At 33.6% G+C, this 24,621-nt stretch overlaps 1 long non-coding RNA gene across 1 annotated transcript in view; it reads right to left on the bottom strand.

Annotated features, from left to right (window-relative positions):
* Positions 1-24,621, bottom strand: part of LOC309824784 — a 99,884-nt gene that overhangs the window by 11,767 nt on the left and 63,496 nt on the right. The window contains exon 2 of the long non-coding RNA XR_014296968.1: positions 21,275-21,368. This is a non-coding gene — a long non-coding RNA (uncharacterized lncRNA). The remainder of the gene's footprint in view (positions 1-21,274; positions 21,369-24,621) is intronic.

Consider the following 24,621-nt stretch of genomic DNA (forward strand, 5'->3'; position numbering starts at 1 on the left):
CAGAAGGAAGGATAAGAGACCTGGAAGATAAAATAATGGAAATAACTACCGCAGAGCAGAATAAAGAAAAAAGAATGAAAAGAACGGAGGACAGTCTCAGAGACCTCTGGGACAACATTAAATGCACCAACATTCGAATTATAGGGGTTCCAGAAGAAGAAGAGAAAAAGAAACGGACTGAGAAAATATTTGAAGAGATTATAGTTGAAAACTTCCCTAGTATGGGAAAGGAAATAGTCAATCAAGTCCAGGAAGCACAGAGAGTCCCATACAGGATAAATTGAAGGAGAAACACGCCAAGACACATATTAATCAAACTATCAAAAAATAAATATGAAGAAAAAATATTAAAAGCAGCAAGGGAAAAACAACAAATAACATACAAGGGAATCCCCATAAGGTTAACAGCTGATCTTTCAGCAGAAACTCTGCAAGCCAGAAGGGAGTGGCAGGACATATTTAAAGTGATGAAAGGGAAAAACCTACAACCAAGATTACTCTACCCAGCAAGGATCTCATTTGATTTGACAGAGAAATTAAAACCTTTATAGACAAGCAAAAGCTAAGAGAATTCAGCACCACCAAACCAGCTTTACAACAAATGCCAAAGGAACTTCTCTAGGCAGGAAACACAAGAGAAGGAAAAGACCTACAAAAACAAACCCAAAACAAGTAGGAAAATGGTAATAGGAACATACATAATGATAACTACCTTAAATGTAAATGGATTAAAGCTCCAACCAAAAGACATAGACTGGCTGAATGGATAAATAAACAAGACCCATATATATGCTGTCTACAAGAGACCACTTCAGACCGAGGGACACATACAGACTGAAAGTGAGGGGATGGAAAAAGATATTCCATGCAAATGGAAATAAAAAGAAAGCTGGAGTAGCAATTTTCATATGACAAAATAGACTTTAAAATAAAGAGTATTATAAGAGACAAAGAAGGACACTACATAATGATCAAGGGAGCAATCCAAGAAGATATAACAACTGTAAATATTTATGCACCTAACACAGGGGCACCTCAATATATAAGGAAAATGCTAACAGCCATAAGGGGGAAGTCGACAGTAACACAATCATAGTAGGGGAATTTAACACCCCGCTTTCACCAATGGACAGATCATCCAAAATGAAAATAAATAAGAAAACACAAGCTTTAAATGACACATTAAACAAGATGAACTTAACTGATATCTACAGGACATTCCATCCAGAAACAATAGAATACACTTTCTTCTCAAGTGCTCATGGAACATTCTCCAGGATACATCATACCTTGGGTCACAAATCAAGCCTTGGTAAATTTAAGAAAACTGAAATCATATCAAGTATCTTTTCCGACCACAACGCTATGAGCCTAGATATCAATTACAGGAAAAAAATCTGTAAAAAATATAAACACATGGAGGCTAAATAATACACTACTAAATAACCAAGAGATCACTGAAGAAATCAAAGAGGAAATCAAAAACTACCTGGAAACAAATGACAATGAAAACACAAAGACCCAAAACCTATGGGATGCAGCAAAAGCAGTTCTAAGAGGGAAGTTTATAGCAATACAATCCTACCTCAAGAAACATGAAGCATCTCAAATAAACAATCTAACCTTACACCTAAAGCAATTAGCGAAAGAAGAACAAAAAAACCTCAAAGATAGCAGAAGGAAAGAAATCATAAAGATCAAATCAGAAATAAATGAAAAAGAAATGAAGAAAACAATAGCAAAGATCAATAAAACTAAAAGCTGGTTCTTTGAGAAGATAAACAAAATTGATAAACCATTAGCCAGACTCATCAAGAAAAAAAGGGAGAAGACTCAAATCAATAAAACTATAAATGAAAAAGGAGAAGTAACAAGTGACACTGTAGAAATACAAAGGATCAAAAGAGACTACTACCAGCAACTATATGCCAATAAAATGGACAACCTGGAAGAAATAGACAAATTCTTGGAAAAGCACAACCTTCCAAGACTTGAACCAGGAAGAAATAGAAAATATAAACAGACCAATCACAAGCACTGAAATTGAAACTGTGATTAAAAATCTTCCAATAAACAAAAGCCCAGGACCACAGGCCTTCACAGGCGAATTCTATCTAACATTTAGAGAAGAGCTAACACCTATCCTTCTCAAACTCTTCCAAAATATAGCAGAGGGAGGAACACTCCCAAACTCATTCTACAAGGCCACCATCACCCTGATACCAAAACCAGAGAAAGATGTCACAAAGAAAGAAAACTACAGGCCAATATCACTGCTGAACATAGATGCAAAAATCCTCAACAAAATACTGGCAAACGGAATCCAACAGCACATTAAAAGGATCATACACTATAATCAAGTGGGGTTTATCCTAGGAATGCAAGGATTCTTCAATATATGTGAATCAATCAATGTGATACACCATATTAAGAAATTGGAGGATAAAAACCATATGATTATCTCAATAGATGCAGAAAAGCTTTCGACAAAATTCAACACCCATTTAAGATAAAAACCCTCCAGAAAGTAGGCATAAAGGGAACTTACCTCAACATAAGAAAGGTCATATAGGAGAAACCCACGGTCAACATCGTCCTCAACGGTGAAAACTGAAACTATTTCCTCTAAGATCAGGAACAAGATAAGGTTGTCCACTGTTACCACTATTATTCAACATAGTTTTGGAAGTTTTAGCCACAGCAATCAGAGAAGAAAAAGAAATAAAAGGAATCCAAATCAGAAAAGAAGAAGTAAAACTGTCACTCTGCAGATGACATGATACTATATAAAGAGAATCCTAAAGATGCTACCAGAAAACTACTAGAGCTAATCAATGAATCTGGTGAAGTAGCAGGATCCAAAATTAATGCACAGAAATATTTTGCATTCCTATACACTAAAGACGAAAAATCTGAAAGAGAAATTAAGGAAACACTCCCATTTACCATTGCAATGACAACAAAAACATACCTAGGAATAAACCTACCTAAGGAGACAAAAGACCTGTATGTAGAAAACTGTAAGACAGTGATGAAAGAAATTAAAGACGATACAAAGAGATGGAGAGATATACCATGTTCTTGAATTGGAAGAATCAACATTGTGAAAATGACTATACTACCCAAAGCAATGTACAGATTCAATGCAATCCCTATGAAATTACCAATGGCATTTTTCACAAAACTAGAACAAAAAATTTCACAATCTATATGGAAACACAAAAGTCCCTGAATAGCCAAAGCATTCTTGAGAAAGGAAAATGGAGCTGGAGGAATCAGGCTCCTGGACTTCAGAGTATATTACAAAGCCACAGTAATCAAGGCAGTATGGTACTGGCACAAAAGCAGAAGTATAGATCAATGGAACAGGATAGAAAGCCCAGGGATAAACCCATGCACATATGGTCACCCTATATTTGATGAAGGAGGCAAGAATACACAATGGAGAAAGACAGCCTCTTCAATAAGTGGTGCTGGGACAACTGGACAGCTATATGCAAAGAAATCAAACTGGACTGCTTTCTCACACCATATACAAAAATAAGCTCAAAATGGATTAAAGACTTAAATATAAGAGTTTAAACCATAAAGATTCTCAAAGAAAACAAAGACAGTATGTTCTTTGACATCAGTCTTAGCAATATTTTTTTGGACATGTCTCCTCAGGCAAGGGAAACTAACCAAAAATAAACAAATGGGACTATATCAAACCAAAAAGCTTTTGCACCACAATGGAAATTATCAACAAAATGAAAAAGCTTCATATTGAATGGGAGAAAAACATTTGCAAGCAATATATATGATATGGGGTTAATATCTAAAATATACAAAGAAATCATACAACTCAATAGCCAAAAAAAAAAAAAAGCCTATTAAAAAATGTGCAGGGAATCTGAATAGAAATTTTTCCAAAGAAGACATACAGATGGCCAACAGGCACATAAAAAGATGCTCACCATCACTAATCATGAGTAAACCACATGAGATATCACCTCACACCTGTCAAAATGGCTATTATCAGAAGGACAACAAATAACAAGTGTTAGAATGTGGAGGAAAGGGAACACTTAAGCACTGTTGGTGAGAATGTAAATTGCTGTAGTCACTGTGGAGTACAGTATAGAATTATCTCAAAAAATTAGAACTACCATATGATCCAGCAATTCCACTTCTGGGTATTTTTCCAAAGAAAACAAAAACACTAATTCAAAAAGATATATGCACATTATATAGTGTTCACAGAAGCATTATTCACAATAGCAAAGATATGGAAGTAGCCTAAGTGCCCTCTGACAGATGAATGGCTAAGGAAGACGTGGTATATATATACACACATGCACAGTGGAGTATTACTCATCCGTAAAGAAGGATGAAATCTTTCCATTTGCCACAACATGCATGGACCCATAGGATATCATGCTAAGTGAAATGAATTAGACAGAGAAAGACGAATACTATATGATTTCACTGATATGTGGAATCTAAAAAAATAAGTGAACAAACATAACAAAACAAAACAGAGTCACAGATACAGAGAACAAACAGGTGGTTGCCAGAGGGGAGGAGGGGAGGAGGATAAGTGAAATAGGTGAGGGAAATTAAGAGGTACAAACTTCCAGTTACAAAATAAATGAAACATGGGAATGAAATAGACAGTATGGGAAATACAGTCAGTAATAATGTATTTGTATGGTGACATAGTAACTAGATTTACTGTGATCATTTTGTAATGAAAAGAAATATGGAATCACTATGTTGTCACCAGGTACTAATCTAGTGATATAGGTCAATTATACTTCAAAAAACAAACAACCAAATACACTCAAAGAAAAAGAGAACAGATTTCTGGCTAACAGAGGAAAGGGAAGGGACAGAGGAAACTGGATGAAGGTGGTCAAATGTACAAACTTCCAGTTATAAAGTAAATAAATACTAGGGATGTAATATACAACATGATTAATATGATTAAACTGCTGTATGTTATATATGAAAGTGGTTAGGAAAGTGAATCCTAAGAGTTCTTTCTCATCACAAGTAAAATACATTCTTTTATTTTATACCTATATGAGACGACGGAGGTTCATTAAACTTATTGTGGTAATCATTTCATGATGTACTTAAGTCAAATCATTATGCTGTACACTTTAAACTTATACAGTGCTATATGCTAATTATATCTCAACAGACCTGGAAGAAAAAATCCTTCTGTATTCTTGGAGAAATCAAATGAAGAAGTTACAATATATTAATACCAATATTAATGAAAAAGAGAAGTAATAATAAGGGTTAAAAATTACATTTGGATTTGGAAACTTTTTACATTAAATACAAAAAGAAATCCTATGCAGAAACATTACTGGAGACATTTAATTAAAATTTAATTTGCTTTAAATAAATTCTTTTACTATAACTTATAGAAGAGAGGCACTTGGTGACACTTTGTATTAACTTTATACTTCATGAAAGCATTTGCTTTGTTATGAAAAGTTTTGGTTTAAAGTTTCTAAGAAAAATAAGTAATTAAACAGAAAAGTTGGGGAATGAAGAGTCCATATAAGTGACAGACAAAAGAATCTATAAAAATAACTAATAGCCAAGTGATGCTTATAGGCAACTTAAAAAAAATTGACTGCTAAAAATGTAAAACAAGAAGTAGGTATATAGCAAGATCACAAAATTGCTTCTAGTCACACATTTCACTTAGAAGAAATGAAATCTTATAATTTAAGCCTATTAGAGTAGTTATCTGGGTGAAGCAAAAACAGAGTACAATGTCATTATTTCATGTCTTCACAACTGTATGACATGCAAGCTATGTAAAATCCATTAATTAACTAATGTGGAATACAGCAAGGAAAGTTCTACTAATTACACATTGTTGAATATTTTCAAGTCCCATACATAGAGATTAAAGTATAACTGCATAATATAAAGTAAAAATAAACAGATTTGTACAATTAGCAAGAAGCCCCAAATTATACACTATATGCATTTTCATATAATATAACCCTTCCTTCTGGTTTGCTCTTCATTGCCTTTCTTGTTCTCTAACCCCTCACATTTTAAAACTTAGCCCCAAGACCCAGAATTATACAGTCCATCCTACCCACTCTAGCTCATAGTATGCTCCCCTTTCTCTGGACTCTTGGTTGAGAGTACTACCCACTTAAAAGTCATGAGATAGAGCAAAAAGCCAACTGATTTTTTTCCCATAGCACAGAGATAATCCATCGTATGTTTATTTCTAAGGTCATTAAAAAAAATTTATTAAAGTAATTCATAATGCTGGTAAAATTCAAAGAGCACTGCAGGTTGTAAAGTGAAAAATAAAAGCCCCGTCTCTCTCTCCACAGATGAACACCATTATAATTTCCTTCATATCTCATTCTATAGATTTTATACACCTGTCTTAGAAACTCTTGGGGACAAATGTATTTAGGAATCTGGAGTTTTTCAGATTTAGAAAGATAATTTGATGCATTTATTGAATTTTACCACTAACACCAGTCAATGGTGTCTAGCCAGCAGCTCACAATCAAAGACATTCATGTTATCTGTAGTGAATATTCACTCTTTGATATAAACATAGAACATAAATAATTTCACATATTAACAAGTAGCTTTTATTTTTTTCCTCAGAGGATATTTTATTCCTCCAGCTTTGTTGAGATATAATTGGTATATTTCTGTACAACGTGATAATTTGATACACATAGTGCAAAATGATTACCTCAGTAAGGTTAGTTAACCCATCTATCACCTCACTTAATTACAGTTTTGTGTGTGTGTGTGTGTTTGTGGTGAGAACATTGAAGATCTACTCTCTTTACAACTTTCAAGTATATAGTATAAGTATTGTTAACTATAGGCACCATGCTAAATATTAGATCCCAAGAACTTACTCCTCTTATAACTGGGAGTTTGTACACTTTAACCAAAATCTCCCCATTTCCCCTACTTCCCAGCCCTTGGCAATCACCCTTCTAATCTCTGTTTCTATGAGTTTGATTTTTTTTTTTTTAAAGACTTCACATATATTTGAGATCATGCAGTATTTGTCTTTCTCTGTGTGACATATTTCACTAAGCATAATGCCCTCAAGGTACATTCATGTTGTCACAAATGGGAGGATTTCCTTCTCTTTTTATGGCTGAATAATATTCATATATACATACATATAGATATACAGTCATATGTAAATATATATGATATGTATATATCACATTTTCACATATATATCCCATTTTCATTATGCATTCATCATCAATGGACACTTAGGTTGTTTCTATGTTGTCGCTATAGTGAATAATGTTGCAATAAGCATGGGGGTGCAGGTATCACTTTGAGATAATGATTTCATTTCCTTCCAATATATTCCCAGAAGTGGGATATATATATGCAGATGTGGGGCCATGTGGCAGATCTACTTTTAATTTTTTCCATAATGTTTTCCATAATGGATGTACCAATTTACATTCACCCTTAGGGTTCCCTTTTCTCCACACCATTGCCAACACGTTGTTTATTTATTTTTTGATAACAGCCATTCTTAAAGGTGTGAGGTGATATCTCATTGTGGTTTTGATTTGCATTTCCCTGATGATTAGTGAGGCTGAACTCCTTTCCCGGTATCTGTTGGCCACCTGTACGTCTTTTTTTGAAAAATTTCTATTCAGGTCCTATGCCCATTTTTAAACCAGATTGTCCACTTTTTGGCTATTGAGTTGTATGAGTTCTTCATATATTTTGGATATTAACCTCTTATCTGGTGTGTGGTCATAAATAGTTTTTAAATTCTCAATGAACTCAGGTGAGTTCTTAATGTTCCCTGGTCAGTCAGGTTTTACCGTCAAAATGTACTGAGGGAAAAAGAACCTTTTGTATTTCAGAGCCTTTTACCTTTTAGAATTGCAATTATAGACCTGTATTAACTCTACCCATGGAAACACAATATATTACCATATACCTAAATGATAAATTGTGTCCTTTTATTCATTCACATACTTCACTATACATGAAACGCAATCTTGTTCTTAGTCATGGTATTCAATGACTGAAATCTAACACTACATATTTGACTCTCACTAAATACAGGTAGTAACTTAGTACCCACTAGTAAAGGGTCTCATTGTTGAGTTATTTCTGGATTTGTGTATATTTCCTAGAAGCAGCTTATACAGAGAATTCAGAAAAGAGAACTCAGTTGGGTCAAGTGAAAATGCTCTATCACATGGCATGTGGTGTATTCATTCAATGTCTAACTATTGTCTCCAACACTGCAACATCATGCCTTGCATTGCTTCTGGATGTATCCCATCCACATTCCCTCTTTGCTATTGATTGTGGGTTATAATTATTTATATCTTTTATATATGTTTGGTTCAGCCTTTGATATTTGCCTCCTTTCATTTCCAACTTCTTTTTTTCCCCCTCTGTATGTTCCCTTACAAGCTGTTTTCACTAGATGTTCAATCTGGCTAATAATCGTTCCAACTCTTTTGATATTTTGTAAGCATTTGTTTCATAGTCTCATAAAGTTTTTACACACTAAAACTTTTAAGCATTTTGAGTTAACAAATGATCAGAAACACATAAAATCCGTATAAACAATTTTATATACTATATTAAGCTCAAAATAAGTATGACGTTCATTTTTAAAACTGCATAATATAAGCTTAATTGTAAAAAGATTAAATAAGTAAGCACTCTGAAATGCATTGCTGCCTTAAATGGTCACTACCTGCCTGTCACCTCAATTTTTAAAAATTTATTTATTTATTTTTGCTATACAGTAGGTCCTTGTTGGTTATCCCTCTTAAGCACAGCAGTGTGTACTTCTCAATCCCAAACTCCCAGTCCATCCCCACCCCCCTCAATTTTTTAATTGAGATCTATCTTATATTTGCCACCTGCTAATATAGTAAGAATAAGAAGCATGGTTTATTAAGGATCATTTGATGCTTATACATTTATGTCTAGAATGAGCATGTAAAAAACGTTCAGCTAAACCTTGGGGAAACATATCTAAGTTTTGTATAAATATAAATAAGCATACATGTATTCCTTTTAAAATTATTAAGATGAGAACATTCTATGTATAATGTCCTATAACTCAGTTTAAAAATAAATTTAACAAGGGTATCCTTCCATTATACCACAGAGATCTGCTTGTTTAGACTGGATGAGACCTAAGTCATGCAGCTGAATGCAGCTGGAGAAAAACCAATAAATATACTGACTGGTCTCACTTTTAAATTCATGAAGAACTCAAGTGGGCTCTTAACACTCTCAGCCAATCATAGTATAATTTCTTAGGCCATTCAGTCTCTCATTTTCCTAGATAATGTCTTCACACCTCCTGTTCCTTGAGTCCTCTCTCTCTCGCACTCCACATCTAGTCTATCAGGAATCCAGTTGATTTAATTTCAAATTACATCCAAGCTCCAATGACTTCTCACCACTTCCACTGCTATTTCTCTGGTCTAAGGCACCATTATTTCCAAATTACGTCCCAGGTTTTACACTTGCTCCCCATCAGCCTATTTGTAATAATTATCATTGGTAAAACCAGAGTAAGCTTTTCAGAAATTTGTCAGATCATGTTACTTCTCTGCTAAGACAAAGTCCAATGGATATCATTATCTTTTTGGCCCCATATCCTACCACTATCCCTCTTGCTCTGCTAAAGACACACTGGCCTCTAACACTTTTATTTAAAACATCTGACATGTCCCTCTCCCAAGGAGTCTACACTGGTTGTTCTCGCTACCTGGGAACATTCTTTCCTCAGATATCCACATGACTAACCCCCTTGCTTCTTTTAAGTCTTTGCTTAAATTTGCTCTTTCTTGATAAGACTTACCCTGCTAATCATATTTAACATTGCAACACCTTCTCCCAATTCCACCGACACTGCCAATACAACTTACTCTGTTTTATGTTTTTTTCCATAGCACATATTATCTTCTGAGGTACAACACTATGTATGTATTATGATTATTTTTAAATGTCCCTCTCCCACCACTTGAAGGTAAGCTCCATGAGGGTTTGGATCTTTGTTTTGTTCACTGATCCCAAGCACCCAAAACACTGCCTGGCACAAAGTAGGCCCTCAATAAATATTTGAGGAAAAAAATGAACAAAAGTTTATTCATTTAAGATATATATTTATTTTAATAATTTTTAAAAGCTTAAAATATTTTATAGTAAAATTTACCTCCCACTCCTGTTCTCCATCTATCTAATTCCTATTCTCGCTCCATGAGATAATATCATCACTGTTATTAATTCCTTGTGTATCCTTGCAGTGATTTTTCTGCATAAGTAAGCATATAAAAATGAACATTCTCTTCCCCATTATCTTTGAACCACAAAGGTAGCATCCTATACATACTGTTCTGTATGTGTAATATTTTAATTGCAACTTGAAAAACTAAACCATGAAGATTTTTCTTTATTAGAAATAGCAAGTTCCTGGTTTGCTTTTAACAGATGCATAGTATTTCATCTGGATAGCCCATAGTTAAATTTGTCCCATATAGATGCACATTAGGTCTCTCCAACATTTGCTATTAAATATTGCTAAGAATAACTTTGTACCTATCTCATAAAGTAATATATCAGTGGATAAACTCCTAGAAGTAATTAACTAGGTCATTGGAAAACATGCTTTTCTAATTTTGACAGATACTGCCAATTACCCTCCATATGATTTGTGTCAATACAGTCCACCAGGAACATAAAGAATGCCTCCATTCTCACCAAAACTATTATATCCAATTTTGAGAATTTCAGAAATTCCAATAGGTGACAGGTAGTAATTCACGGTGGCTTTTCTTTTATTAAGAGTGAAGTTGAAATTTTCATATGCTTATGAGGCATTTGTATTTCTTTTTCTGTAAACAGCCTGTTCATATACTTTGTCATTTTTCTGACTGCAACATTAGTCTTTTAACTTATTTTGTATTTTTTAGATATATTTTAAAAAATTTAGCCACTTTGGTGTTGGGAAAGCTGGACAGCCACATGTAAATCAATGAAGTTAGAACACTCCCTCACACCATACAGAAAAATAAACTCAAAATGGCTTAAAGACTTAAAAGATATGACCCCATAAAACTCCTAGAACAGAACATAGGCAAAACAGTCTCTGACATAAATTGTAGCAATGTTTTCTTAGGTCAATCTCCCTAGGAAAAAGAAATAAAAGCAAAAAGAAACAAATGGGGCCTAATGAAACTTATAAGCTTTTGCACAGAAAAGGAAACCATAAACAACAAAAAGACAACCTAGGGAGTGGAAGAAAATATCTCAAATGATGTGACCCACAAGGGCTTAATTTTCAAAACATACAAACAGCTCATACAACTCAATATTAAAAAAACAAACAACCTAATCAAAAAATGGGGAGAAGACCTAAAGAGACATTTCTCCAAAGAAGACATACAGATGGCTAACAGGTACATGAGACAATGCTCAAAATCACTAATTATTAGAGTAATGCAAATCAAAACTACAATGAGGTATCACCTCACACTGTTCAGAGTGGCCATCATCAAAAAGCCTGCAAATGATAAATGTGCGAGAGGGTATGGAGAAAAAGGAAACTTCCTACACTGTTGGTGGGAATATAAATTGGTGCAGCCACTATGGAGAACAGTATGTAGGTTCCTTAAGAAACTAAAAATAGAGTTACCATATGATCCAGCGATCCCACTCCTGGGCATATATCTAGAAAAGACGAAAACTCTAATTCAAAAAGACACATGCAACCCAATGTTCACAGCAGCACTATTTACAATAGCCAAGATATGGAAGCAACCCAAGTGTCAATCAGCACAGGATGGATAAAGAAGATGTGGTACATATATACAATGGAATATTACTCAGCCATAAAAAAGAACAAAAATAATGCCATTTGCAGTGACATGGATGGACCTAGAGATTATCAAATTTAAGTGAAGTCAGATAAAGACAAATATCATGATATCACTTATTTGTGGAACCTAAAAAAATGATACAAATGAACTTATTTACAAAACAGAAACAGACTCACAGACATAGAAAACAACCTAATGGTTACCAAAGGTGAAAGGAGGGAGGATAAGTTAGGCATTTGGGATTAAAAGACACACACCTACTATACATAAAACAGATAAATGACAAGGACCTAATGTACAGCACTGGGAGCTATATTCAGGATCTTGTAATCACCTATAATGGAAAAGAATCTGAAAAAGAATATATATATAACCGAATCACTTTGCTATATACCTGAAACACAATATTGTAAATCAAACTATACTACAATAAATTTTTTTTTTTAAATTTAGTCACTTTGGGCTTCCCTGGTGGCACAGTGGTGGGGAGTCTGCCTGCCGATGCGGGGGACGTGGGTTCGTGCCCCGGTCTGGGAGGACCCCACGTGCCGCGGAGCGGCTGGGTCCGTGAGCCATGGCCCCTGGGCCTGCGCGTCCGGAGCCTGTGCTCCGCGGCGGGAGAGGCCACAGCAGTGAGAGGCCTGCGTACTCCCCGCAAAAAAAAAAAAAAAAAAAAATTTAGTCACTTCAGTAAGAATTGCAAACTTTTTTTTTCTATGTACAAGTTTGTCTTTTGAGTTTTGCTTCTATGTGTGTGTGTTTGTGTTGCAAAATGAGGTCAGATTTATTAGTCATGTCATTTTGCAGCTTATAGATCTTGTTTTGAAGACGTTTTTCTACTCTAAAGTCAAAATAAGAAAAAATGAAACCACTCCCGTGTTTACTGAGACCCTCTGTAGCTTCATATTTTACATTTAAATATTTGGTACATTTATAATATATCTTGGTGTATGGTGTGAGGTATGGATTCAACTTTTCTTTCCAGATGGCTAACCAGTTGTCCCAACATGTATTAAACAATTGCCCACTGATATGAGATGCCATCTTTATTATTTTCAATATTCCTGCATTTATTAAGTCTATTGCTAAGTTTATAATCCGGTTCATTCTGTCATTTCATACACCAATATAGCCGTTTCCAAATAGGTTTCTGTGAGAGAATTAAATTCTACAAAAATATGTGAATAAAATTTTCTTAACTATCCCAAGCGTAGTATTTTCCTGATTTTCCCAAGAATGGTACATAGTATCATTCTAGATGCATAGGAAGTTAATTCACTACATACATTGGCTAAATAATGGCTACCCAAAGTTATCACATCCTAATCCCTGTAAACTGTAAATGTCACCTTATAAGGAAGAAGGGTCTTTCCAGATGTGATTAAATCAAGGATTCTGAAATGAGGACATTGTCCTGGATTATTCAGGTGAGTCCTAAATGCAATCACAAGGGCCCTTATAAGAGAAAATCAGACACACACAGAAATGGAGGAGGCAATGTGGCCATGGAGCCCAAGACTGAAGTGGGGATGTGGCCATAAGCCAAGGAATGCTGGCAGCCACCACAAGCTTGAAGAGGTGAGGAAACAATTCTCCCTGGAGCCTTAGAAGGAGAATAGCCCTTGATTTTGATTTTGGCCCAGGGACACTACTTTCAGACTTCTGGCATCTGGAACTGTGAGAGAATAAAAAATCTGTTGTATTAAACCACCAAGTTTGTGGTAATTGTTATAGAAGCCATAGGAAACTAATAATATTCTTAGGTTTATGGCACATACTCAAACAATATACGTAAGCACAATGTGGCACTAGGGCTTAATTTAAAATTATTTTGTTACACATGAAAATTACCCATACGTATACATTAATCTTGTGTCACAATAGCTTATTGAATGCTATTATTTGTAGTAGTCACTCAGTTGATTAAGTAAAATCCACTGGATGGTAGTTCCAAGTATATAATCATATGATCTGCACATGGAGCTTTTAACTTCATCTTTCTAAATTTCTTTTATAGTTCTAGTATTTTTCTCTTGGCTTTTTGCCCTCATCACAACATCAAATGATAGTCATGACAGTGGGCATCTTTGCAATGTTCCTGACTTGTGCAAATGCTTTCAGTGTTTCCTCATTCTTCCCTCACCCCCACGCCTGGCTGATTTGTTTTGTACTGAGAGAATTAATAAACTTTCCAAGTTTGGTGTATTTTTGACTATTTTCCCTTGTACCTACATTGTTTTTGCTTTATAAGTGTTGGCACCATGTTATTTGGTTTGCAGATATTCATAACTGCTACATCTTCGTTGTGTATTGTACTTTTTGCATTAAAAAATGACTTTGTTCATCTCATTTGATGTTTATGTGGAACGATTGGTCTGGCCTGACATTAAGTATTTGCTTGCCTTTATCTGTCTTAATTTTAATTTTTATCCTTCTTTAGTTTTCAGTATTTTAAAAGCAATTTCTTGTATATATCAGAAAATAGCATTTTGCTCTGTGATTTAGTTGGAAATCCACTTTCTAAAAAACCAACACAAGCTAAAAGCCCATTTACATTAATTTTTCTCTCGGCTGATTCCCTTCAGTACAATCTTAAATGATAATTGTGACAGTGGGCATCTGATAAATGGAATTGCTTTTCATTCTTTTTATTTTAACTTACTTTAGGGATTTTTTTTTAAAAGAAATATTTTATCATTAGTTATCTTGTTTCTCTCCATGTGTAGCTTCTCTGTACATATCTTTGTTCCAGTAGTTATGTTTTTATAACTTTATGCAACTTTGTATTTATAAATTAACTTAGGTAATTTATACAACTTTGTCTTTTATTTCTCTATTCAAAATCTATTAGTTCACTTCTATAAGCAATTAAGATATTAGCATATTTCCTGTTACTCTGTCCTGCTCTTTCTTTCCTTCATACTTCAGTTAATACTTTTTAGTATTTTCCTCTGTACTGTTAAACTCTGCTAATACTTTTATTATTTGCAGCTTTAATGGACATTCTTTAAGTTTCAAGTATTAAAGAAGTGGAAATCAACAAACTTATAACTACAAAACCCAGGAGGAAAAGGGGAGAAAATAGGTCAAGGTAGTGAGTAATTTCTATTTTTAGAGAATAGAACATAGTGTTTATATTTTGTTCTCATCTTTATTTTACAGTTAAATCCTTTCAATGCTCACTGCTTATCCTTCTGTGGTAATTTAAGGTATTTCCATCTGAATGGCAGTAGTTCATCTTCTAGGAATTTTTTTCAAAACAATATTCTTTGAGTTCAAAACTGTCTGTAGTCTTTATACCTAAAGACACTTTGAATTTAAAATACAAAATACTTTGTTTTTTATATGGTCATGTAGATGTTACTCCACTTTCAACTGGCCCTAAATGTTACTGTGGATACATCAGAGACAAGGGCAAATATTTTTCCCCATTTCCCTCTAATCAGTGACTTAATCATTCTTTCTTCATGTTTAAAGTCTGGAAGTTCATGAAGCTATGTCTCAGTACTGACAGTTCTTGGTTAATTTTCCCTGGCCCATGGTGTGCCTTTTCCATATGTACCTTCTATTTTATAAAAGATATTAAATTTTATCCTTAAATATTTGTTCTTTTTTTTCTTTAGTGTCTATCTCAATTTATCTATCAATACTTATAGACATAACACACAAAATTTTTTCTATAATTATTCTATTCTTTCTTTGGCTTCTTTTGTTCATTCTTCTCATTTTAACCTTTTATATTCCTTAAAAGTAATTTCCATAATGTCTAGTCTCTTCTCTGTTCTTTCCAACTTCAACTTTGAAGTAAGTATTTCTTAAGTTTGTTTTGGCCAGCTCATAATTCACCTTCTGTCATTTTATAACATGTTTCCCAGAGTTCTTGCTTTCTGGATCAGTTCCGCTCCTAGAGTTGATTTCTTTATTCATTTTCTCTCTTCTCTCTCTGTCTCTGTGTCTTTCTATCCATCACTCCATGTCTCTCTCTTTCCTTTTCTTTCTTTATGGAGAAATACATTTAAATATATTTTCAGTAATATTAGGATTCAGTTGTAATCTCCAAACTCTGAAATAGGCAAAAGCAGCTGAGACCTGATAGTAGCCACATGAGCGTAAGTGAAGAGAAGCAGTTTTGGAGAAATGTAGTGGTAAAGGACACCATGGTGTGGATCTCAGAAACTGATGGCAAAAAATATGCCCTGAAGGTACATAACACACCCTAAGTTGTTACAGGCCTTGTTTATAATCACAGGTATGGGAACACAGGTGAGTTGTGTTATCAGCAGAATCCAGTAGACTCCGTTAGATTTAGAGAAGTAAAGAAGGTAGGGGTTACACAGAATACATAAACAAGCCATATTTACAGGAAATATTTTGTGTCTGTGGCAGCAGAGAAGACTGCTCCTTGGAAAGCAAATTGGGAACAATACTCTGGACCCTCTCCACCAACACACACACACACACACACACACACACACACACACACACACACGCATACATGCCAGGTAAAACCATTACATTCGGTCATGAGTAATAAAAAAAAGGACTAGCATGGCACTGATAACAAGGATACTCTAAGCGAATGAAAAGAATAGCAAAACATAATGACAGGCAGCAACTGATCACTAGAAAAATGTTACTACAATGCAAGGGAGAGGTTGGAAAATGGAACATTTTCATGTTTGTTAGCCATCTGTATTTCTTCGTTGATAAATTACATGTTCAAGTCTTTTCCATATTGAATTGTTGACACTCTTTGTATATTAAGAAAATCAGCATCTTCCTTGTTGTAGCTACTAACTATTAATTCTTAGGTTTTGAAGTGCTTTTTAAAGTTAATTTATAGATCTTTCTAATTATTTAAAATTTTTATAGTAAAAATTACACATCTATTATTTTATGGCTTTTAAAGAGTTGCTTTTAAAACAAAATACTAATGTCATAGTTATCATCCAATGTTTTCCAAAGATGTTTTAAATTTCAGAAATCACATCAATCCTATGTTCAAAACCCACCAATGGCTTCTTGTAGAGTTAAAATAAAACCTAAACTTTAAATTCCTTAATAAGACCTCTAAGTCTCATACATAATTTGCCCCAGCAAGAATCTTTTTAGGGGAGATATATATATATCTTTATATATATATATATATATATATATATATATATATATATATATATATAAATAAAACTTTATATATAGTTTTTTTTAAGTAAGAAAGAATTAAAAAGAAATAAAGATATAGTATGAAAGTGTGTAAGAAAAACTGAAATAAGATGGTAGAAACACATTAAAATGCATCAAAAATTATAACTATTATATGTTTATTTATCATTTCTTTTTGTTAGTGGGTCTATGAACTTCCTGCTTGTGCTCTCTACTCTTTTTTCTTTTTGTACATGGAAATACCTTTAATTATTCTTCTGATAATAAATGGTTACAATAAAGTGTCAAACTCTGGAGATAAAGTAAAAATCTTCCAAAGTTAACTACAATTTGGTATATACTGTACAGGACATTAGACTGGATGGTTGCCTTTTTTTTTCCGAACACTTAACCTTCCCTGAACATAATAACCTTACTTGTTCTTTTGTCAAAATACTTACCTTTTACACAACCTTAACACACGTAACCAGCAGTATGGCAAAGGTTTTAAGAGATGTAAAGAAGTCAATTCAGAGCATTGTTAACCAAAGTTTCTGGTTATAGAATAGTAGAAAACTATTGGAGTTCAGGATTAATTTAGGTATGTGTCAGCGGCAGTTTAAGTCAAGCAAGATTGGGCAGATCAGAGCCCACTGGTCAGGGTTAGGACATTAGCTCAAAACAGAGTGACTATTACATGGCTCAGATGTGGACACTGAGATTGTCTAGGTATTTCCTGACTGAAAGGAAAGTGGGTCTGGGCTATTATACCTGCAGGTGGGAGGACAATCAGGTGTTAGCAGTACCCATGAGAGGGAGACTGGAAGAAGCTGAGGGGAAAACTTGAATAGATCAAAAGGAATTAAAGACATAAATAGCATTCAAAGAAATCTCACAACCAGATACTTTTACATATGAGTTTTAACATACATTAAAGAAACAGTAAATTCGTATTATATAAAGTTATTCTAGAAAACAGAAAAAGAGTAAAAGCTGCTCATCTCATTTTATAAGGCCAGTGTAATCTTAATTGCAAAACCAGACAAGGAAAATGAAGAAAAAAGTATAGCACATTCCACTTAAGAATGTAGATTCTAAAATCCTAAATAAAATATTTGCTAACCAAATACAGTAATGTATTAAAATAATGCACCATGGTCAAGTAGGGTGTAAACTAGTAATGCAGGCATGGTTTAACATTAGAAATTCTATCCATATAATTCACAACATTAATATACCAGGATAAATATCACATGATTATTTTAACAGATGTATAAAAAACATTTTATGGGTTTGAAAGTTATTTATGGTAAGAATGCATAACAAGCTAGAAATAAGAACCTTTCTTAATTTGGTAAAGGTTTTATATTAAAAACCTTCAGCAAGCATTATGCTTAAGTGAGAAATTAGATATATTCTCTTTAAGATTAGGCATAAGATGAGAATGCCTACTGTCAGTACTACCATTTAACATAGTTCCAGAGGAACTGACCAAAGGTATTGGAAAGAAGAAAGAAGTAAAAGTATGCAAGGATAAGGAAATTAGAAATAAAACCGTCATTATGTATAGTTGATAATATGATCATCTCCCTATAAAAATGAAAGAGAGTACAGTAATGTTATTAAGAATGAGAATTCAGTGTTAGAACCAAGGTCAAGTTTCAAAAACTCAGTAGCATTTCTGTACACCAGCAGCAGACTTCAAGAAAATATTTTTAATTGAATATTTAAAACATGAATATCTACTTAAAGGACATCATGCATAAAATTAAAAAGTTGAAAAAATGGAAGATTGTTTTTAATATCTAAAACTGATAGGAAATGAAGATCTAAAATATATAATAAACTCTTAAAGAACATTAACCAACAGATAGGAGCCCAAATGAAAAATAAAGTATATGAACAAGGAATTTCAGAAGAGGGACGCCAAAAGGCCAACAAGAATATGAAAGAGATACTCAAACTCATTAGTGATAAGAATTCAGATTAAAACAGTGAGCTACAGAATTACACACATTAGATTGAGAGTATTAGAAAGCTAGATAATGTCAAGGGTTGGCAGGAAGGAGGGGGTTACCACTGGTGAAAGTGTGGTCCAAGTATTTATTTGGCAGAGCACCTGGCAGGACTCAGACAAATTAAGTATAAACCCAGCAATTCTGTTCCTGGGTATATATCCCAAAGAAATCCTTGCAAAGTTCTATGCTAGGAGAAATATGAGGATGTTCATCGTGGCATTGTTTGTTGCAACAGAAAATTGGAAGCAATCTGGGTGGAAATCACTGGAAATGTGGATAGTTAAAACATGATAGCTACAAACCTTGGAATACTATGCAGCAGTTAGAAGCAATGTAAACACAACAACATAAATAAATGATAAAAATGTAGAGATAAGTAAAATGAAACAGTAATAAAGAGAATGAGTTACACAGCACAATACCATTTATGCATATTAAAATTTAATGTGCGTAAGTAGGGGAGAAGGCATAAGATATAGTTAAGACAAGCTCAGCTGTGAGATAACTGTTGAAGCTGAGAGACGGGCACATGAAAGTTCATGATATTATACTCTCTTTTCTTTTTTATTTATTTAAAAATTTCCACTTAAAATATTAAAAAAATACATATATATAAACCAATACTCATGTTCTGAAAATACATATAAACAAAAGAGAACAGTGCAACAGATATTAGACTATCACATTAGAATGATTTCCTATGAGTCCAGGTCAGCAGCATGAGAGTGGAAATGAGAATAAAAGAAAATATATAAATAAATAAAGTGCTTTTCATGGACCAGTGATGACAGTGTGTCATGTGAACTAAGGAATGTGATTAACTCTATTTTCTATGCAAAAGGTACAGTGAAAAGGAAACCTTGGGCTTCCCTGGTGGCACAGTGGTTGAGAGTCTGCCTGCCGATGCAGGGGACACGGGTTCGTGCCCTGGTCCGGGAAGAGGCACAACAGTGAGAGGCCCGCGTACCCCAAAAAAAAAAAAAAAAAAAAAAAGGAAATCTTTTTTTTATTTTTTTTTGAATCAGAATGATCTATGTTAGACTGTGGAGATAAAGGAACTATAAAAATAACTGTCTAATTATTATAGTTCAGAAAACAATTTAATAGCTCTTCTAAGCAACCAACTCACCATATAAAACTATAGAAACAAATTAAAAATAAGTAATATTTATATTTTCAAGAGAAGTCATTTTTGACAATAATATTCATCACAGAAAACTAGCAAAAATCACTAAGCTGCTAACCAGAAATTAAGGGGAACAAATAGACTCTAAGTATCTACACTCAAAAAGAAGAAAAATAGAGAGCAAAGGAAAAAAAAATTCCTGCACCAGAGGCTGTATACTGTTTTAGTTGATTCACACAGTAGCAGAAGTGGAGTTTGTCACAGGAAAAATTTTATGCTGATATTGAAAAATTAGGACTTTTCAAAGTATTTCTGGTTTCTTCTGAAAAAAAATAACAAAATTTGATTTTACTGGTCTAATATTCCCACTTAGAAAGGATTCTAGAGCTAAACAAAAGTGTCCCATTAACAGGTCACATATTCTCCAAGGTTCCAGTGTACCTACCTGACACACAAAATTATTTAAAGTACCTTTTTTGCATTTTGTATTCTTTGTATCTCACTCAAAATTTTACCAAGTGTATTCAGAAATTTACTTAGTAACATAAGCATGTGAACAGTCATGGGAGACATGCACAGAATATAAGTGAAAGGATATGGTAAGTCAAAACAAATCTTTGGGGGCTCAAGAAATAGTGAAAAAGAGGTTTGGTATTCAGAGGTAATACTATTAGTATTTGAAACTATGACAGTGTTTTTTGGAGTGGTTAAAAGACACGCTTTTAATATAGTTAAGGACATAAATAAATTTAAAAAATACAGTGGATACTAGTTTCTGTAAAATTATTTTTTCAAGTTAAACTCTACTGAGTTATGCACACAGTTTTGACGGAAGCTTACTTAATCTCTTCTCCAGTCTTCTTAATTGGTTTGCACTCTTCCATAATACATCAATTTTATCAACTTCCCATTATAAATGAAATCTGATACTTCCTGTCAAGATGGTATTAGGGCATAAAAATTTGTTTCCGAAAATGAATGAATGTGGTTGTGAGGTTGCTTAGACAGGGTCAGTGACAAAAAGTAAGCAAGTTTAGCAAATTAAATTATAATTTGGCAGCCCTAACCATTTAAATTAGCTTATTTATGAGGCTATATTTATTACTTACCTTGAGTGTCTATTTTTTAAAGATCTTGTCTGTAAACCATATACCCTTCAATATCTACTTCTCATACGCAGAAACTGTTATCTTCAATAAGCATCTAAAAGAGAAACATAAGAAAATATCATGACTTTGAGGTTATAAATATTTTTCTACTTATTTTAACTATTAAAGGAGATCTTGAAATTATTTTTTATGATTTCTTTAATAACTGTGTGCAAAGGGAGGTATGTATCATAGGACATATTTTATGTAATTAAACAGTAATAATAATTCTTCCCTTTAGAAGATCAGAAAGTTTTGTGAAACATATATTTTGATTCCTGGCATAGAGTTTAATAGTTTCTATAAGTACTAATTTTATCTCGCTAACCTAGTTTCTATCAACATTTTTAAGAAATATAATTTTAAACACATTGATTCTGATGTCCTACATGAAAGTAGCCCTACCCTAGAAAATACTTCCCTTGTTCAGAATGAATAATTACCAAAAATATATTCTCAATTACATTTGAGTTGCCTATAAAAGTCAAAATCATAGAAATCAATTAGTTAAATATTCTGTCCTCATGAAAAGGTATTATTTACCCCTTATCACTTCAACTGCCCAATCAGTGCTTTACATCAACCTAGTAAAGCTTAGCAGGGGTCTTTTAAAAGAAATTGCCTCTAACAGAGAATTGGGATTATTCAGAGAAAATGCTCTTTGTTGAAATAATTTGATTCTGATTTCCTTTGATTTTTTAAATAAGCCTGAGACAAGCAGTTAGGGAAACAGGATTTGGATGCTACAGTGCCATACCTTTAGCATGTGGTTTTCAGCACTATGGATTCCAAAGCCAATCAATAACTTTTTGATTAGGAACATCATTGTTCCTTTCTGTCATTAGTGTAGATCCTTGTTTCAGTTGCAGCTACACATTAAAAACACCTGGGGCACTAAATGTATGGAGACTCAGTCTCTTCCCTAAATATTCTGATTTAATTGGTATCACATGGGGGCCAGAAACTATTTTTCGAAAGCATTGAGGAAGGATATCTGTTCTGCAGGTTAAGAAACAATCTCCCTGCAACTATTTGACTTAGTTTCTACAGATAACTAATAAGACATTAACTTAAAAAAAATACTTACTACAGATGTCTATGAAAACTAGTAAGATACTTGCTAATCTCACTACTCAATATTTAAAATGACTTCAAAGCTTCCATGACACACATAAACCTACCTCAACAATCTATATGTTAGATTACATGGATCCAAGCATGGCATAATGGTGGTTGTAGTGAATCCCAAACTATAATGCACTTAAGAACCAAAGGTACTACTTTAAAATAAAATATAGATTCCCAGGTGCCATGCCCAGAGATTCTGATTCAGAAGAACTAGGCTAATAGGAGTCTCTATTTTTAGAGGTATCTCTGGTGATCATAATACAAAAGGTCTACAGTCCCTGTAAAACAGTGCTCTAAGGGAGTTCCCTGACAGTCCAGTGGTTAGGACTCTGTGCTCTCACTGCCGAGGGCACAGATTTGACCCTGGTTAGGGAACTAAGATCCCGCAAGCTGCGTATCGTGGCCAAAAACAAAACAAAAAAAACAGTGCTCCAAGTATTTATAAATAGTGACTATTACTAGAACTTCATTATAAGCATTTATAAAAAAACTTCTTGAGTTTATTCTGCAGTTACATTTCTGATCTTTAAAGATAATTCTAAAATCCACTGGTAAAAAGTAACTTTAAACAAGAGTAAATAGGATTTCAGCAATAAATCAATGTAGTTAAGCTAAAATAATGTTTATGGATCATATATTTTGTAAGCTTTGCTATCCTCCTAAATAAACTGTGTACGTAATTGATAAAATACTTGTGGCCCAAAAAAGAGAAAATCAGGTTATATTCTATAATGAAAATTTAATCTAAAACCTCATATATAACTAGAAACATGCCCTCAATGTCTCAAAATTAACGTTTTTTGTCCTTAACTTAGTGGGGGGGAAAAGCTACTCTAATATCATTTGCTCTGTTTAAATACAAGGCCAAGAAAACATCTTGATTCATTTTCCTCAAGAACATACACACACACACAAACATAACTTACTAAAAATAACATGAAATAGGCTGTTAACATTTTAGTTTTGAAAATTCTTATAAACAGGTCCAGAAGTACTTCACAATAAAAATAATATATTCAACATCACTTATTCTTTAGATTTTTTCTGAAAAAGAAAAGTCTAATAAACAGAGGTAAGTATCGGAGTCTCTGTTATACACAATAAAGATGGTAATCAACAAGTACTAAACCTTGAAAGAAAACTATAGATATTTTCTCTTATCTGCCTAAGATGGAAGAGCTCCTAATAAAGTATTCTTCCTACATGCATGTGCCGCTAAAGACTTTAGGTTTTTCTACTAAGTTAACATCGATCTTAAGTTCGTGACCAAAGTCGATTTTTTCTCCCCGGCTTAGTGCTGCTTAACAGCTGGGCAACAGTCATGGACTTCCCAAATGTCTTCACAAAAAGGGAGCTATTCCACCTCTCAAACCAGTAGCAGAGGCTGTAAGTCTGCCTCTGTGATTCACAGCTATGAAATGAAGTCCCAGTGTCTTTTAATAGAAGACTCTTGATCTTCTATTATCTGACCTCAGCTGCCTTTTGCTGTTTATCTCTCATCTCTTGGTCAACCAAAAATTAGCTCAGATACTGCTTGCTCCTTAACGGAAATTTCCATCAACCTGACACTAAAGCTATCTTTCTCTTCTGACTTCCTTCACTCATTATTGCAAATTACTTAGCTAATTAATCAGGTACTCACTTGTGGTCCCTTATTTCTACTTTTGTTATTATTTAAGATTTAGCATGTTTTTCTAGTAATTAAGTACAGTGTTTTACAGTGATTAAGTGAGGCACCTAGCTTTTCTCTTTAGTATACTTTATGACTATGAATGCTTTAAAAATTGTAATCTCCCTATGCTGCATGAACTTTCCCATCTGTTCTGAAGACTATGGCACCTAACTCTCTTAATGTCTAATAAACCAGGTAATTTTGTCTGAGAGTAATAGCGTAATAATCACTGGTATTAATAGCAACTAAATTAACAAGAATGAACAATTTTCAGTAAATTAGAATCTATTTAAATATACTTAACACAGAAGTCATAGGGAACATGGTTCAGTGTTTCCTTAGGAAAACCACCTGTTTTAAGAAGAACCAATAACTCTAAATCACACAATACTTTACATCACCAAAGAATTCACAACCTATATATATTACTCTTCAATGATTAAAAATACAGACTTCTAGATAATGGACATTAGGTATCTCCAACATTTGTCGTATAAGTTGCTAAAAC

The sequence above is a fragment of the Grampus griseus genome, assembly GCF_964374135.1.
Source record: "Grampus griseus genome assembly, chromosome: 7".
NCBI classification, from domain to species: domain Eukaryota; kingdom Metazoa; phylum Chordata; class Mammalia; order Artiodactyla; family Delphinidae; genus Grampus; species Grampus griseus.